Source organism: Thermobia domestica, chromosome 2 (assembly GCF_964235325.1).
Source record: "Thermobia domestica chromosome 2, izTheDome1.hap1.1, whole genome shotgun sequence".
Lineage (NCBI taxonomy): Eukaryota > Metazoa > Arthropoda > Insecta > Zygentoma > Lepismatidae > Thermobia > Thermobia domestica.
The window spans coordinates 329,991,404-330,008,877 of record NC_137455.1 but is presented as its reverse complement, the minus strand read 5'-3'; the positions used below and the strand labels follow the sequence as shown (position 1 = coordinate 330,008,877).

Below are 17,474 nucleotides of genomic sequence, written 5' to 3'. Positions count from 1 at the left end.
CCAAACGAATGAGTCCGGTGTCGTAAACCGGAAAACTACGCAGCATAATATTTGATACTCTTATATAGCAAGTCAGGTTCTACCACCATGTTAAATTTAATCTTGAATGGATTCGAATTAACTTGCACACAGTATATAGTATCCTTAACTTTTCAGGAAAAAACAAATGAAGAATGAAACTAAATTTAATTGATAAATTTATCTTGATTTGGCTTTATTTTTAGGATTATTTATAGCCATTCATTTGGAGCCCGTCATTTTTTGTATATATATATATATATATATATATATATATATATATATATATATATATATATATATATATATATATATATATATATATATATATATATATATATCTTTCTTGTGTCTAAAGGAAGCCTTTCTGTATCCCATGTTACTTAAGTTTTTCTTCTTTTTTCCCTATTATTATTTTTACCCCAAAAACTAATTGAGTAAATTGTTATTAATAAATTTGATCTAGCGAAATTTTGACCAAGTGAGATTTCGTCCTACGAGGTTTTGTCCCTGCTAGATTTTGGGCAGCGAGGTTTCGGCCTCGCGAGATTTTTGCTTGCAGCAGGATTTTGAGCGGCATAGTTTCAGCCGCGAGATTTTGTCCGTATACCGTTAAACCATTTGGAGAAAGATGGCTACAAAATGAAACTCGACATTTGGATGCCAAATGATCTGACTCAAAAACATCCAATTGATTTGCGAATCTCTACTGAAACGTAACGAACTCTGTTTCTGAAGCGTTGATCACGAGTCATGAAAAGTGGATAACCACAACAACAATATAAATGTATATACTTTCAAGATCATAGTAAATGTATTCTCAATTTTGTTCTCCAAAGATTCATTACTTTTTAGACAACCTGATATGCTAAGAAAATAAATTTATTACCTATAGACAGTCATACAGACATGAAATGATACTGTATTTAGATTATGTGTGGATTTTATTTTAGAGAGATCACTTGAAGAAGAAAGAAAAAAAAAAAAAGTATGACTAATGCAGAGTATAATGCGTTTGTAATGTACGTGATAGTTTGATATCAGGACAACAGTGACAATACAAAACATCAATAACAACCAGTGTTGGGCAAATTTCAATTGAATTAACAATTAACAATTAATCTGTAAATTTAATTGTTAATTGCAATTAACAATTGAAATAAGTAATGGTTAATTGTTAATTGCAGTTGGCCATTAAAAAAAGGAGAATCAATTGCAATTGATCAATTGATTGAAAGTAATTGCAGTGGAAAGTAATTGCAATTGAATTCTGTAATTCAATTGCAATTGAAATTAATTGGCAATTGATTCAATTGCAATTGATTTCCACAGCAATTACTTTCAATTGATTGATCAATTGCAATTGATTTTCACTGATTAATTTTCAACACTGTAGTTCAGAGAGGGCATGGGTCAATGAAAACTTTAGCCACGACCAATTGACTCACCACCCGTCGTGACCCACGACCCACCGTGACCCACTCTGACCCACCACCCACCATAAACCACTCTTACCCACTGCGACCCACAGACCCACCAAAACCCATTGTCATCAACTCTGACCTATGATTCACGCCCTTTTCTCTGCTGACTAAAGAGTTTAAACTTGTAATAAAACAAGCCTATAAAATTATCACTCATCGGAGTTTGATTTTTTACGATCAATAGCTCAAGCACCGCACTAATACAATAACGGCGGATCTGACCTTTCTAATATAAATAAAATAGAGTTTGTTCGTGTGTCTATCTGTCTATCTTTGTGCGACCTGTGGACGAGACGAGTGGACCGAAACTTTTCAAAATTTGGTCACGGGTAGCTTGGTCTAGGCCCCAGACCAAGACGAAGAGTTTTTTTTTTTAAATTTCGAACTAGGGGTCCCCAGAGGACGTTTACCGGGACCGGCCTGGGGACCAGACAAGTCGACCGAGAGTTACCAAATTTTGGTCAAAGTTACCTTGGTCTTGTCCCACACCGAAACAAAGCGTTTTCGAAAAAAAACGAACCAGGGGTTCTCAGGGGGGCGTTTACCGGGACATGTAAAAGTAGTAGAAAATGACCGATATCAGTGTCGATTTCATAGTTTTCGCGGTCATTGAGATCAATGGTGAAACTCCGATCGCATTAACTTCCAAATTCACCGTATTCGGCTGCGGGCCGTGGGTCAACGGGGGGGGGGGGGGGAATGCCGAAACGTACAAGTAATCCAAAATGCCGATATTAGTGTCAAATCCATAGTTTTCGCGGTTGCTGATATCAATGGTGACACTACCATTAGCGATGATTTTCAAATTCATCCACCGTTGTATGCGGGCCTTGGGTCACCAGAGGGGGAAATTCCGAGACATGTAAAAAAATAATCGAAAATGACCGATATTAATGTCAAATTCATAGTTTTCGGGGTAGCTGAGCTCATTGGGGAAACTCAAGACCGCGTTTATTTTCACATTTAGCCTCCATCAGATAAGAAACGGGGGCATTATAACGGGAATCACGAGACATATAAAAATAATCCATAATGACCGATGTCAAATCCGTAGTTTTTGCGGTGGCTGAGATCAATGGTGATACTTTCATTAGCGATGATTTTCAAATTTAGCCACCATTGTATGCGGGCCGGGAGTCACCGGGGGTGGGGAATTGCGAGACATGTAAAAATAATGGAAAGTGACCGATATTAGTGTCAAATCCAAAGTTTTCGCTGTCGCTGAGATGAATGGTGATACTTCCACAGGCGTTGACTTCCAAATACAGCCCCCATCGGCTGCGGGCCAGAGGCATTTTTTTTTTTTTTTCAAAATTGGAACCAGAGGATTATAGGGACTTTTACCGGCATATGTAAAAAGTAGTAGAAAATAGCAGATGTTAGTGTCACATTCATAGTTTTCGCGGTATTAGTTGGGGGTTGGTGGGGGCCAGAGGAGATTTTTTCACAATACGAACCAAGGGGGTCTGAGGGGGCGTTCACCGGGACATGTAAAAGTACTAGAATTTGTGTCGAATCCATATTTATCGGGGTTGCTCAGACCTATAGTGACACCCCCGATAGTGTTTACGTTCAAATTCAGCCCCCATCGGCCTTCCCAATGAAAACACAAATATGGCGGAACAAGTTAATGCTGTTCCGTCAGGAACGATTTCGAGGTCGTTTCCTTCACATCGTCTTGTGCGTGTTTTCTACCGTTTTGTAAGCCTATTTCCACGTTTTGTGATTCAATGGTAGTGGGTCAAAATGGGCATTCAATGTGGGAAGAAAACTGATCCACTCTCCCACCAGTATCGAATTTCAAGGTCGCTTTTTTCGCATTGTTTAGTGCATATTTATACCGTTTCTGCGCATACTTTCACGTTTTGTAGGCCAACGAAAGTGGGTCAAAGGCGACCTACAAATATGGCAGAGAAAGACATTCATTCCACTTTCAAGGTCCATTTTGACCCTCTCCCACTGATGCACAAAGCGACACAAATCATGTATAAAAAATGTGAAGGAAACGACCTCATTTGATGGTGACGGAACAGCATTAAGTTATTCCGCTATACTTGTAGGCCATTTTGACCCATTTTTGTTGTCGCACTAAAGTGGAAATAGAAGCACTAAAGTGGAAATAGGAGCACAAAACGGTACAAAGCAGGCACTGTACGATGCGAAAGAAACGACCCTCCAAATTCGATAGTGGCGAAACAATGGCTCTATTTTCTCACACATTGATGGACCATTTTGACGCATTTCTGGTGATGCTCAAAACGTGGAAGTAGGCGAACAGAACGGTACAAAATACACACTAAATGATGCGAAAGAACCAACCCCGAAATTCGATAGTGGCGGAATAGTGAGCCATTTAACTCCCACTTTAAAGGCCCGTTTAACTCACTTCCGGTGACGCACAAGACGAGGAAGTAGGCACAGAAAACTTTTTAAAAATAATCACTAAACGATGCGAAGGAAACGACCTAGAAATTCGACAGTGTCGGAACAATGGGTCATTTTGGTCACACTTTGGAGGTCCATTTTCACACACTTCTGGTAACGCGCAAAACGTGAAAATAAGGGCACGAAACATTCACTAGTCGACGCGAAAGGAAGGACCACGAAATTCGGTAGGTATAGTGGCGAAGCAGTGGGTCATTTTCGTCCCACCTTCGAGGCCCATTTTGATCGTCTTCCAGTGACGCACAAAACGTCGAAATACGCGCACAAAAGGGTATGCGATGTGAAATTAACGACCTCGAAATTCGATAGTAGCGGAACTCTTGGTCATTTTCGTCCCATCTTGGAAGCCCATTTTGACCCACTTCAGGTGACGCATAAAACGTGGAAATAAGGGCACGAAACGGCACGAAAATCCACTAGTCGATGCAAAAGGAAGGATATCGAAATTCAGTAGTGGCGGAACTCTTGGTCATTTTCATCCCACCTTCGAGCCCTATTTTGACCGTCTTCCAGTGACGCACAAAACGTCGAAATAGGCGCACAAAAGGGTACGCGATGTGAAATTAACGAACTCGAAATTCGATAGTGGCGGAACAGTGGGTCATTTTCGTCCTATCTTGGAAGCCCATTTTGACCCACTTCTGGTGACGCACGAAACGTGGAAATGGGGGCACGAAACAACACGAAAATTCAGTAGTCGATACGAAAGGAAGGACCTCGAAATTCGGTAGTGGCGGAGCAGTGGGTCATTTTCGTCCCACCATCGAGGCCCATTTTGACCATCTTCCAGTGACGCACAAAACGTCGAAATAGACGTACAAAAGGGTACGCGATGTGAAATTAACGACCTCGAGATTTAATAGTGGCGGAACTCTTGATCGTTTTCGTCCCACCTTGGGGACTCATTTTAACCCACATCCCACGACGTATAAAACGGAAGTAGACGCACAAAACGGCACAAAACGATGTGAAGGAAACGATCTCGAAATTCATTGGTGGCGGAAGAGCAATAACTTGTTCCGCCATATTTGTAGTCCCATTTTGACCCACTTCCGGTGATGCACACAATGTGGGAATAGGCGCATAAAGCGACACAAAACACGCACAAAAGATGCAAAACAAAGTACCTTGAAATTCGTTGGTGGCGGAACAAGTTAATGACGCCGTGAGCACCAATATAAGTATATACTGTAGTTCTTACCAGTTGGCGCGGTGGGTTAGTGGTAGAGCGTTCACCTCCGGTGCTTGAGGTCCCTGGTTCGATCCCAGCTCGCGCAGTTTGTACTTTGTGGTGGACAAACACCGTGCTCGTGGATTTTCTCGGGGTTCTCCCGTTTCCTCCCACTTTCTTCATTTCATTCATTTCCTATCATCACCGTCTCCTTTAGCCTAACCGGCATAATCGTGGGACGTAAAACTAAAGATTTCATATCATTTTTTGTAATTCTTACCATCAAGGCTGAGAACTGCACGGTCCAATTTTTTAGCCAAAGTAGAAGCCCAACCGGAATAGTGATGTCAACCGACTCGGATCGGTTCAACTGAGCGTACAGCTTGAACTGGCTTGGTTGGGATTACCCATCGACTGGGCTCAATTGAGCCAATGGCTTGAACCGGCTCCGTTGAAACGAGTCCATAGGCTGGGTTCGAGTCAGCTTAACTGAGCCGATGGCTCGAACCGGCTCGGTTGGATGAGCTGTTGGCTCGGCTCACTTCTCGGTTCGGCTCCATAAGTGAATAAGCTGTGAGCGAGCCGCTTGAGCTGTTGACAACCCTAAACCCGGGTCGAGCAGTTTTGAACATATTTGGCTGGAGTCCCATAACTTTTAACAATTTTTGGCTCGAGCCCGAATACTTGCTCCTCCTGAACTGAAACCAAGAACCTCGTGACCGATGTCCTTGCCTCCTGAAGATTTCTTGACGACCGAGATCGACAGTCAACTAATTTTTAGTATTCCGATACAAACCGCCTATATTCCATGTTTATACAGGTACACGGTGTTATAATGATAATTAATTATAGTAGTAGTAGTAGTATCATTGATAATTATATTGTCTATGTAGGATACTTGAAGATAGTAGTACTTGGAACTACACAAAGAATTTAGCTCGAATTGGCTCGACTCGACTGGAAACTCGATCGGAATTCGAGTCGAGTTGGGGGAAATTTTTCGAGCTGAGATCTCAAGTCGAGCTCAAAGATGTCTGCTTCGAGTCGAGTCGAGTTTTAAAGAAAACTCGCTCGAACTCGTTGGTGCCCATTCCTATTGTATGCATGACGGGCATATAGAGTTCTTTCGAGGGGGATAGAACCATAAACATAATATATTTTAAAAAATACTTAGTTTCCCGGCTTTCTTCCCATGGGGGGGGGGGAAATGGATGGCAGGTATCCAGTATTTCTTATAAGTACCTTATTTGAAATATGTAATAACAGTAACAAGTGGACAACACAATACACACACATCTTCTTATCTTCAGTTTTAATTGCTGATTTCAATTGCAATTAACAATTACAATTAACAATTACAAGTTTCAATTGTCAATTGCAATTAACAATTAAATGTTTCAATTGCAACCTTTGCAATTGACAATTAACAATTAAAAGTTTCAATTGCCTGGTGACCAATTAACAATTGACGAAAATTTAATTGCAAATTTTATGATTGAATTCAATTGCAATTGAAATTAATTGTCAATTACAAATTGAAATCAATTGCAATTGATTTTCAGAGCAATTACTTTCAATTGATTGATCAATTGCAATTGATTTCAATTGATTTTGCCCAACACTGATAACAACCTGTCAGAGTTATTTTTACATGTAATTGTCGTCATTACTCAGTGCTGTGTATAGTAAACCATTGTGAGCTGGATGGTTTACAGACATTTAAAAATTATAGCAAAGTACGTTATTGTGCAAGAATTACCCGAAATCGATATCTTTTTTGCAGAATTATAGCTAAATAATGTAGAAAACATTTTGGAAAGTAAGTTACAAACAGTATTACAAAATATATTATAGATTTTGCTTTGTATACATGGACATATAGGTATTGTAATTGTGGGAACAAATTTTGTGTTGAAACCTAGCAGAATAGAAACATTTAACTAACAAATATTTACAAGTAACAGTTTATTATACATCTACGTAAAATCTTCCTCAGGTATAACAATCTTCAATAGGTTCACAATCAGGATATTGTAGTCTCAAGCTTATCAAGGCTTTAGTTAATAGCTTATTTATCATCCTCATTACTTCACACTACACACACATGCACAAACATCACTTATTGGCTTTCTTTTAGGTCTCTACAGGTCGTGACACTTTCCATTTGAGTTTGTGTTGTATCCTGCAGTGGAATATCCTCATGAATTGGTTTGGAATGTTTCTTCAATTGACAGCATAGACTACGAAGTACACACCCATAACAAAATAACAGAGCTAATATGAGTACAACCATCACGATAATCCACACTATCATAGAAAGCCCTTCATCCATTGTTGCCATTTAAAATGGTGTGGTTTGTTGCATCTCATAGAGCTGTGTTTCCTGAAACTGAAAAAATAATTAATTAGTATTATGGAAAAGCATACATATTGTTCACTGTTTCGCTTCTTTAAGGTAGAGCACCACCCGGAAGTCAGTACATATTTTAGCTCATTGCCTTAACTACTGCGCAATGAAATGTTACATATTATAAATATTGTACTATAAGATAGAGTAATGTTTCAGCTAGAGCACAAAACACCGATTCATTTGGTTGTTTCTCCTGATATCGAAAAAAGTAACAAATAAAAGAAAATATTTGATTAGTTTTACAATGAGCACACAAGATGGCGCTTACTGTTAGATCTTACTACAAGTGCTCCGTTTTATGAAATGTTTGTTTGTATGTGTAAAATATTTTAAAGTAACTATCTTCTCACGGAATTGATATATTGTTTGACCGTTTTTCGTGTTATGTTTCATATTTTATTTAAATATTAATTTACATTTAAGGAAATAGATTTTGAGACGAAACTTGTGCAGGACGCCATAATGCGTTGTTGCCAAATTTGTACGTTTACTGTATTAGTCACAATAAGAAAATTCCTGGATTCTAGCGTTGCAGCTCGAGAAGCGGAATTGCGGTAAGGGTCGAGAACTAATTTCTCTAGTAAGTATCCAAGCAGAATTCGCTGACAACGCCACACTATTCAAGCAGCGTTTAGCGTAGCACTGGGGACACCTAATGATCCACCCTAATTTTTGTGTGAATTTTTTCTGATACACAAACTCTCAAAAACTGCTCAGGCAATTCTGTTTATAAAATTTATATTTCAGTATAACAACCCTACAATATGTATTAGTAATTTCTTGTGAAAAAACTCCACAAGGATTAGTTTACTGTTAGGACAAGTTTTCTTCGAAGTTTTCTCAAAATGACTATTATAATTTTGACTATACTTCATGCTAACTGTAGCATGGACTAATTTAAAAAATAGATACGCGAAGGTTTAGTGCGATTATGAGTTATTCACAAATAAATATAGTGTGAACCGGGGAGGGTTTCTCCAAATTCCGCACTGGTTAATTTTTAAAAATTTAAACGTGAATTACACTAAAATTTGGTGTAAGTTGATATAAAAACAGTAGATGTATCATAGTCGATTACATGCAGCGCGACTACGGGCGTCTCTGGCGGGAAGGGGGGACAGAGGTCACACGTCCCCCCAAAAAATATGTTCAGAAGAATTTATGGATGAAGGATTTAAGTACTTATATGGAAGAAGTAAAGAAATGGCTAAATCACATGAATGTTATATTTGTTGTTAAGGAGCAGTCTTACGCTGCGCATACTTACATAAAACTTGTCTTCAGAGAAGGAGTTCTCTTTTGAGTGCCGTGGAAGTTAAACAAGAGATGTATGGAATATACAGTTGTATATAATCAATGGATAGTATTAAAGAATGTGATTTCTATGTCATGATAAAGATATTGAGCATCAATGGTAAGGAAAAAAATCCGCAAAAAGTTGTCCGAACACTTGTGCTGAGTGAGTTTGAAATCCCATTGAAAAATCTATTTAGGAGGAAAAGTTGGAGATAACAAGTTAGATACCGAAAAGTTTAAAGATGGGGAAGTAAAAAAAATAAATAAATAAATAAATAAAAATAAATAAAATTTCGAAGAAAAGTATGTAAATTGAGAAAAAATAGATACACGAACTAACTAGTCTGGCAGTATTTTGAACTTTGATAGTAAAAGTACTGTATCACGAAAGTAGCACAGGTAAGAAACATGGGTTATAGAAGAAACTTCGGAAAACTTTGGGGAAAAAAAAGTATGGAAGCAAAGTTGCACTAAAGAATATATAATAAGTAGAAAGCTGAATCTGAATTAAGATGGGAAAATGTATATTAGACGTAGAGGTGATAAGAGGAAGAATAGAGAAATTTGCATAACTTATATTAAGGTAGATTCGATGGTATTAGGAAGGTATCACAGAAAAACTACTACAACAGTATGGAAACTAAGGATGGAATAAGTCTTTAACAAATGAAATGCACTTTGAGATGACGGAAAGAATACATTGAGTCCTGAATTGTGTAACAAAAAGAATAAATTGTACTTTACGCATTAAAGAAAAGCTCGAAGTAAACGAGAACCGCAAGGAATATATAGGGCGTTAGGGAAGCCCATATAGGGCATTGCATATTGAGAAAAAATAGAAAAAAGGATGTCGATATCTCGAAATCTCTTAAGGTTGGAGACATGAAATTTGGAATTTAGATTTTCATTTAAAATAATTAAACACGTGCTTCAGCGTTTTCTGATATTTCTTCTAAAAGGGGGCGGGGCGGTAGAAGTTGCAATTTTTATAATAAGATGGTCAAATCTTAAAATATCGTAAGATTAGAGGTACGAAATTTGCTATTTAGACTTTTCAATTAAAATAATTAAATCACTTTCCCCCACTTTCTTCATTCTACCACTTCGTTCATTTCATTCTCCAAGGGTGAAAGGGGGGAGTAGTTTCTAATTTTTTCTCAATATGTAAAAATGACTTCGAGGTTCTCTGTCTCATCATCGCTGGAGAACAGGTGAGCTATTTGAAAGGAATTTTTGAACATATGGAGCTAGCACTTGGACCGATATATGTTTTTATCATTTTACTTTGATTGAAATGTGTATTCTAAGGGGAAAATGATTTATTTATTTATTTATTTTTGCAAAGAACAATGTCACAAATGTATTATTCCCCTGCGAAGGACGAGTCTCTAGAATTTACGAAACAATGATTTAGTGTAAATACTGTTTCAAACTGTTCAAAAATCCTGTTATTTCAACTGTCTCTGTCCAAAATCTTGAAATAATTTCATATAATTCCCCGTAGACTTTGAACGAGTGGAAAACTGTCTTTATTTGGAATACTGAATTTTACTTTTGAGTGAAAAGGCTTACATGTAAAAGTATTACTTTTAAAAAGAAGAACAAAAATCATAATAAAACACCACAGTTTAAAATTTTACCATTGCCATGGTGAAACTGCGTATTATGACAGTGCAATCTGCTGAACACACTATAACAGTGGTTGTTACTGCGACCCACGTTAAATAATAAAAAGTATTTTGTGGCCCACCTACTTTTATTCAAATACACATTGACATTCTTTGTAATTGTGGTGTATTTCAAAGCAAGTAAACTTTGTAAATCATTAAACGTCTAGCGACGCACCAAAAAACAGCCTGCAAGCCACTCTTTGAGAAATATTGCACTAGAATGTAATGTGAGCCAATCTACATATTTACAGTATTGTGTATAGGAAGTTAAACTTTGCAATGTCGGGAATGTACATCGTGAAATCAAGAGTTGTTGAGTTGATTTTGTGTTTAACGTCCCCTTCAGCAGGTAGGCTATACGAGACGTGGATCTATTGCTTAATGTGGAATCAGAACCACATGAGCTCCCGCCGGGTCGTGAAAGCAAGACAACCCATGCTTTTGGCACGAAGTTGAGGCAAAAGACCTCGTCTTGGATTCAGAAATATATGATATTTGTATTTGAATAAACAGTGTATTTGTAAAATATTCAGAATCAAATCTCTTTATTTTGTTTCCAGCATTTAGGAATATTTCACTTTCTTTTACAAAAATGATGTAAGATTTATATAAAATGAGGGAAGGTATTTCTTTAAGAAGAAAGAAGTTCTTTGAAGAGAAGTGAAAGTCCCCGTCGTCCCACAGCCTACAAGAGACGTTCGTACAACATACAAATCCATCAGAAATGAACAGAGAATGACAGATGCACGGGTTGAATTATGTTCCTAGGGAAGGTGGCTCAGAGGTAGAGCGCTCATCTCTGGTGCGAGGAGCCTCTGGTTCAACTTTTGGCAACGTGAGATTGTGAAGGACAAGATTGTATCCATGGATTTTCCCATGGTTTTCCCCTTTCATCCCACATTCTCATTTTACCAGTCTTTGTCATTATTATCCGTCTCCTTTAACCTGCAGGGCATAACTGTACCATGTTAAACTAAAAATTTCATTTCGTTTCATTGGCACTGATGTGTTAAGTTACTAAACAAAAGAAGTTTCAACTTTGGTTCGGTTGGATTTGAGTTTAGCGTTCCGTTCAGGAGCATGGCTATATGAGCAGAGATGCTGTGGGTCAATGAAAACTTCACCCATGACCCACTGACCTACCACCCAGCGTGACCCACTCTGACCCACCACCCATCTTGACTCATTTTGACCCATTATCATCAAAAAGTTTGCATATCAAAATTGAAATTATATATTATTTATAACCTAATATTATTAATATTACGTCAGTTAAGAATGTTTCTCATGTAAATTAGAGTATTAAAGCCAACATTATTCATATTATGAGAGCCAAACATATCAGTTTCATTGGGAAGATATTGGAAGGATTCGCAAACGCAACGGATTTTTTTTTTTTTTTTTTTTTTAAGTTTCAAAATAATCTTTCAGCTCCTATAAAAAATCTTAGCCTCCAGCGAAATACTCCAGGACAGCAGAGAGGAGAGTACTACTGTTTCCATCTAAACATGGCACTCAGAACCAGAGATGGTGTTATTTTAAAGCTACCTATGATAGGACAATGCTACTATCCTAGGACAATGCTACTATCAACTCCTAGATGGTTAACTACAAGTTAGATACACTTGAATACAGCGCCAAGTAGACGAGAACATTTCTTTTGTATTCTAGTGTTATTTTTCTGGGAACAATAACTTGTGACTATTGATGTTGATGACGTTTTCTCGCACCTTCTTCGTCTTGCTTCGCGACCCCTCTGGACGGACCTAGACTAGCCAGAGGCGTAGTAATACAAAATTTGAAAATGTGAGTTGGCTGAGTTGTTTATTAAATTTAATCAAACTACATAGGTTTTTGGATGCATCGAAATATCAATTATGTTTTCTCAGAACGGTATGTCCCATGTCCGAACGTCTTATATCCCGTAATTGTACTATTTAAAAGTACTATTTACATACGGTTCTTGAGCCCACTCTGGCGATGTTCGTCTGCAAAATGGATGACATCTCTCTTTGATCAATGCACCAATATTTTTGAAAAGTATAGTACCCCTCCACATGACAATGTAAATAGGTTTTTATACTATAGTTATATTGTAAATGTTATAATGTTTAAACAGTAACTATAATACATGTCTAAGCAGGGATGAGTGTAAATAAGTTGAAATTTGTATTGTATTTACATCCCTTGTGATTGTTTTCTGCTGGGCGACCTGCCTGTTTTTTTTTTTTTTTTGTATAGGTGTCACCACCTGTCAAGCTTGTCATTTGCGGAGTGGGGAAGTTGAGAGTTTTTAATTATGTTTTTTTTCTTTCAATGTTGTATGTATATTATATAGTATTGCTAGGTGTAAAAAGATATTAATTTGTTCAGAAAAGATGTTGGTTTGTGGTGAGACATTCAAAACTCACAACAGAAGTCATGTAAATGAGATATTAACATTCAAAGTCATGACCTCATTTCAGAAAGCCGAAAGTATTGTCAAAGCAAAACCATACAGAAAATTGCACATGGAAGGGGAGTCTACCTTTTTGGAGATCCTGGCAGCTAAATAACTATGGTTGACAGCAGGGGCGGACTGGCCCACCCTGCTACCCTGCAAATGCAGGGTGGGCCCCCCAAACAGGTGGGCCCCCTCCAGTAATTTTAAAAAGATGTGCTCAATTAAACCTACCAGCATCAAAAATATGGCAGGGTAACTCCCGCAAACTTGTGTTTTGCATAAAAAAGACGTAAAGTTAAACTTTCATGAACAGATCTTATTCTTCTTCACATTTATTGACTTGAAAATGTTCCGTCTATGGGACAATCAGGCCCTAAAACATTGCGGGGTTTGTTATACAGCAGCTGTTAAAAACGAGCACGTTAACTACTACTTTTTTAAATATAAGAAACACAGTAGATTTCAGGCTGTTATTGGATTTGGATACCATTGCCTACTCCAGTCCTTTTACAAGCCGGCGAGTGGCGATGTTTTAAAGAAACAATAGTTTCGTAGATATTGTTATTGTGGAAAGTGGAGGTGGAGCCGGAACGCTTTTGAACTGCATTGTCGATATATAAAGTGCCATATATTAACAGCAGATGAAGCTGTCACTTCCTAATTAAATTCACGTCCATCACTCGTGTAATATTTTTTGAATGTGAATTTATATCTATGTATTTATTGTGACAATAATTATCTATTTACCTTAACATCTGCACTAGTGCATTCAATTGGGATCTGTAGGCCTATGGATACATTAGAATCAGCTGAAGTCGGAAATTGTGAAAAAGTGAACCAAGAATTACGTCCAAACGATTCAATACCTGATCAGCTTCAGTCAGAATTAGCAGAAGATCAGTTTGGAGATGAACTATTCGATAGTGATACTGAAGACGTGTTTCGTCAAGGAAAGTCGAATGAAACTCATAGCATGGAGTTACAGATTTGTCCAAGTTTGTACCCCCTCCCCCTTCGGTTTTAGAGAAACTCAATTTCCTTAAGTAACATTCAATTCAACCCACGGAAAGTCCTGATGTGATTCTTCCATTCAAGCCTATGAAAACATATTATCGTACTACTTCAGATAACACTACTGAAAAGAGAATGTGGTTTTCCTATTATATGGAAAGAAACTCGTGTTTCTGTTCTATTTGCATGGTTTTTGCAATTGACAGCGAAAGTCCATTTGTAACAAGCCAGAAAATCATTAAGAAACATTTCTATAAAGACCTTACAGTTCATGAAAATTCAAAAGTACATATCAATGCTTCCGCAGCTTATGTAATGGCCACTAGAAATGCAGATATAAATACACTTGTAGATAAAGGTCTCATGGACAGAAGAAAAGCTCAAGTTGAACTGTGGAGAAACATTTTGAAACGTATATTGGATATAGTTGTTTTTCTTGGGTGACAAGGACTAGCTTTTCGAGGGAAGCGCGAAGAAGCAACCACTGATTTCAACGACAAAAAAGTTAATCATTGGAAATTTCTTAGAATTGGTTTTATTGGTATGCAAGTATGATTATATTTTAAAGAACCATGTTTCAGAGGCGATTATGAAGAGTCAAAACAGAAGATTGCGCCAAGACAAGCGTGGTGAAGAAAGTTCACAAGGAAGAGGCTCATTAGTAACCTTTTTGTCGAAGACATTTGTCAAGAAGTTAGTAACCTATCTTGTTCTTCAGATTCAAACTAATGGTGTTAACGAAATAAAGCAGACTGGTGCATTTAGTGTTGAAGTTGACTGTACCCAGGACATTACTGTTATTGAACAGTTAGCATTGGGTGTTCGGTATGTGCTCCATGGTGAAGTAAGAGTGAAACTTCTGAAACTAATTCCTGTCAACAAAGCTACTGGACTGGGTCTTTACAAACAGATTGAACTTAGTAAGCTGAAACATTGCATATTGTAGGCTGTTCTTTTGATGGTGCAGATAACATGAGTTGCCAGTATAACGGTGTCCAAGCACAGCTCAAAAAACTTAATCCGAATGTTCAGTATGTGCACTGTCTCGCGCATGTTCTAAATTTGGTAATGATAAATGCAACAGAATGTTGCAAAGTCGCAAAAGACTTTCTTGGGTTACTTCAAATGACAGTTACTTTCATCTGCGATTTATATAAAAGAATGCAAGTGTGGATTAAGTACAATTAAGAAAACTCAAGTGGTAGACAGCTACTTCGCCGATTACAAAAATTAAATCTGACAAGGTGGTGGAGTAAAGATTGAGCTCTAAAGAGTATCTTGGATGATTTTTCGACACCTTTGCAAGGTCGGAAGAGGTTTATGACACTGCTTCAATGTCTACTCACTATTGCAAGTATGAGTGATTTTCAAGCAGAAGTCAAATTTAAAGCCAAGTGTTTGGTTCAGAACTGGTGTAAATTTGAAAACATTCTTGTGGCTTTTGTTTTCAGCCAACTTTTTCGCCTATGTACACCTACTTCGCAGTATTTGCAAAAATCTGGTTTGGATTATCTAACGACTACAAAAATGATTTGTACGTTACAATCAGACTTAAAGCAAAAACGGAAGTGTTTTGTTCTATTGAAACTAAAGCTATGGAGTTTGCAAAGGACTTGAAAAGACAATTGAAGGATGCAGGATACGATGTTGCAGTTGAAACTTCTCTCCTTGCAAAGAGAATACCAGTAGCAAGTCTTCAAGCAGACGAGCTTTCCCATGATGAGGCAAGAATTTTAGATTCTCCATCAAAAGTGTTTCAGATAAACGTTTTCAATGTTATTTTCGATACTGCAATTGAGCAATTACATTCTCGGTTTATCTGCAATGATAGTCTCATGAAGGACATTGCATGGCTGGATCCTACCCGTTTCCATGAGATAAGTACTTTAGAAGAACTACCTGATTCAGCTCTCAATACTCTACTACATTATTGCAAAGTGGAAAGAGAACAAATTCAAGAGGAACTGCTCCAATTTTCTGGTCATTATAGGGACTATAATCCACCAATATGTAAAAAGCAGGATATTTTAAGAAATGAGCATGGCAGCGAGCAATATGCTCATAGTAGTGAAAAAGAGGAAAATGAAGAAGAGGAAGATAATGAAACTGAGAGTGAGGAGGAAGATGAATGGAAATGCAAACCTGCAAGACAGTGTAACGTGTGTCTAGTTTATGCACTGCACCTGCTTCACGAATTAAATCTTTATGGTCCATTATATCCATCGTTGTATAAAGCGTATAAGTATGTTCTAACTCTATCGTGTACCCAAGTATCATGTGAAAGAATTTTCTCGATTATGAAAGTGATCAAAAATCGGTTGCGTTCATCGCTTGGACAAGAGTTGTTGGAAGACTTTATTCTTTTATACATAGGGAGATCATATACGTTTGATTACGACACAGTGATTGACAATCTTGTATCTAGCTCCAAAGAATTAGGTAGATATTTGAAATTGTGAGTGTAACTGGGGCATAATGAAGATATTAATATTAGGACACATTTCTGGCATTCATATTAATATTATATTATATTAGGTTACAGTATGCAATTCAGTAGAAAATTTCAACCAATTTGATATTAGAACTGATTTATGAGGAAAGAAACTTACATTATTTCTGTCAGTGCTTTAATTAGTGTTTCAAAGTTGACTTGAGATTAGTTTTTACTTATTGCACATGTATATATTGGGTTTTCTAATACATGACACTCATTTGTTTAAATAAATTGTTTAAATTCATTACATAAAAAACAATAGGACTATATAAATAACTGAAAGCACCAATTCCGGTATTGTGTGTGTTTACAATAAAAAATGATAATGCAAATTACACACTGTATGAGTTACTATTAAAATGTTCCTACTTAAGATTTTTTGTAATTAATGTTTTCCTTTTGTATGAATATATGGGATACTATTTATGGGTTCGAAGATGGACTTTTATATGTAATACAATGCCAAGTACATTTTTTACATTTTTATACAGTGGGCCCTCATTTCAGTTTAGCAGGGTGGGCCCTATGGTTGCCAGTCCGCCCCTGGTTGACAGAGAGGTCAGAGGACACTTCGGTCCGAGATCCGGAACTACAACGGTGAAACCCGTAATGCTCTTAGTAAATTTTTACAATGCTTATATATAGTAAGGAAGCTCAATGGTTCGAATACCAGAATTGAGCACGGGAGTAAGTTAGTCGATGTATTAAGCATAACTAGTGGATATTAAACTAGTTTCATTTAGTTTGTCGTGAGATAGTCAGGGGTGTTCGTGATACACCGAACTTCTACTATCGAACTACAGTATCCAATGATACACGTTTTACAAGGACAATTGCTGTATATATGTAATAACTGAAGCTATTCAGTGCAACGGATAGACAAATTGGTGAACAGTATATTTTAAACTTTCTCTCGAACAATGTTGGAACTCTTACAGAACTAACCACAATGAGTTTCTTATTTAACTTTTGAAGCCGTCCGACACAGGAAATGTTCGTTCATAAGTGTTGTGGATTCTACTGTATAATTTT

The 17,474-nt window shown here is 37.3% G+C and overlaps 1 long non-coding RNA gene across 1 annotated transcript in view; it reads right to left on the bottom strand.

Annotated features, from left to right (window-relative positions):
- Positions 1 to 369: 369 nt before the first annotated feature.
- Positions 370 to 17,474, bottom strand: part of LOC145678691 (uncharacterized) — a 273,884-nt gene continuing 256,779 nt past the window's right edge. The window contains exon 3 of the long non-coding RNA XR_014130426.1: positions 370 to 7,507. This is a non-coding gene — a long non-coding RNA (uncharacterized LOC145678691). The remainder of the gene's footprint in view (positions 7,508 to 17,474) is intronic.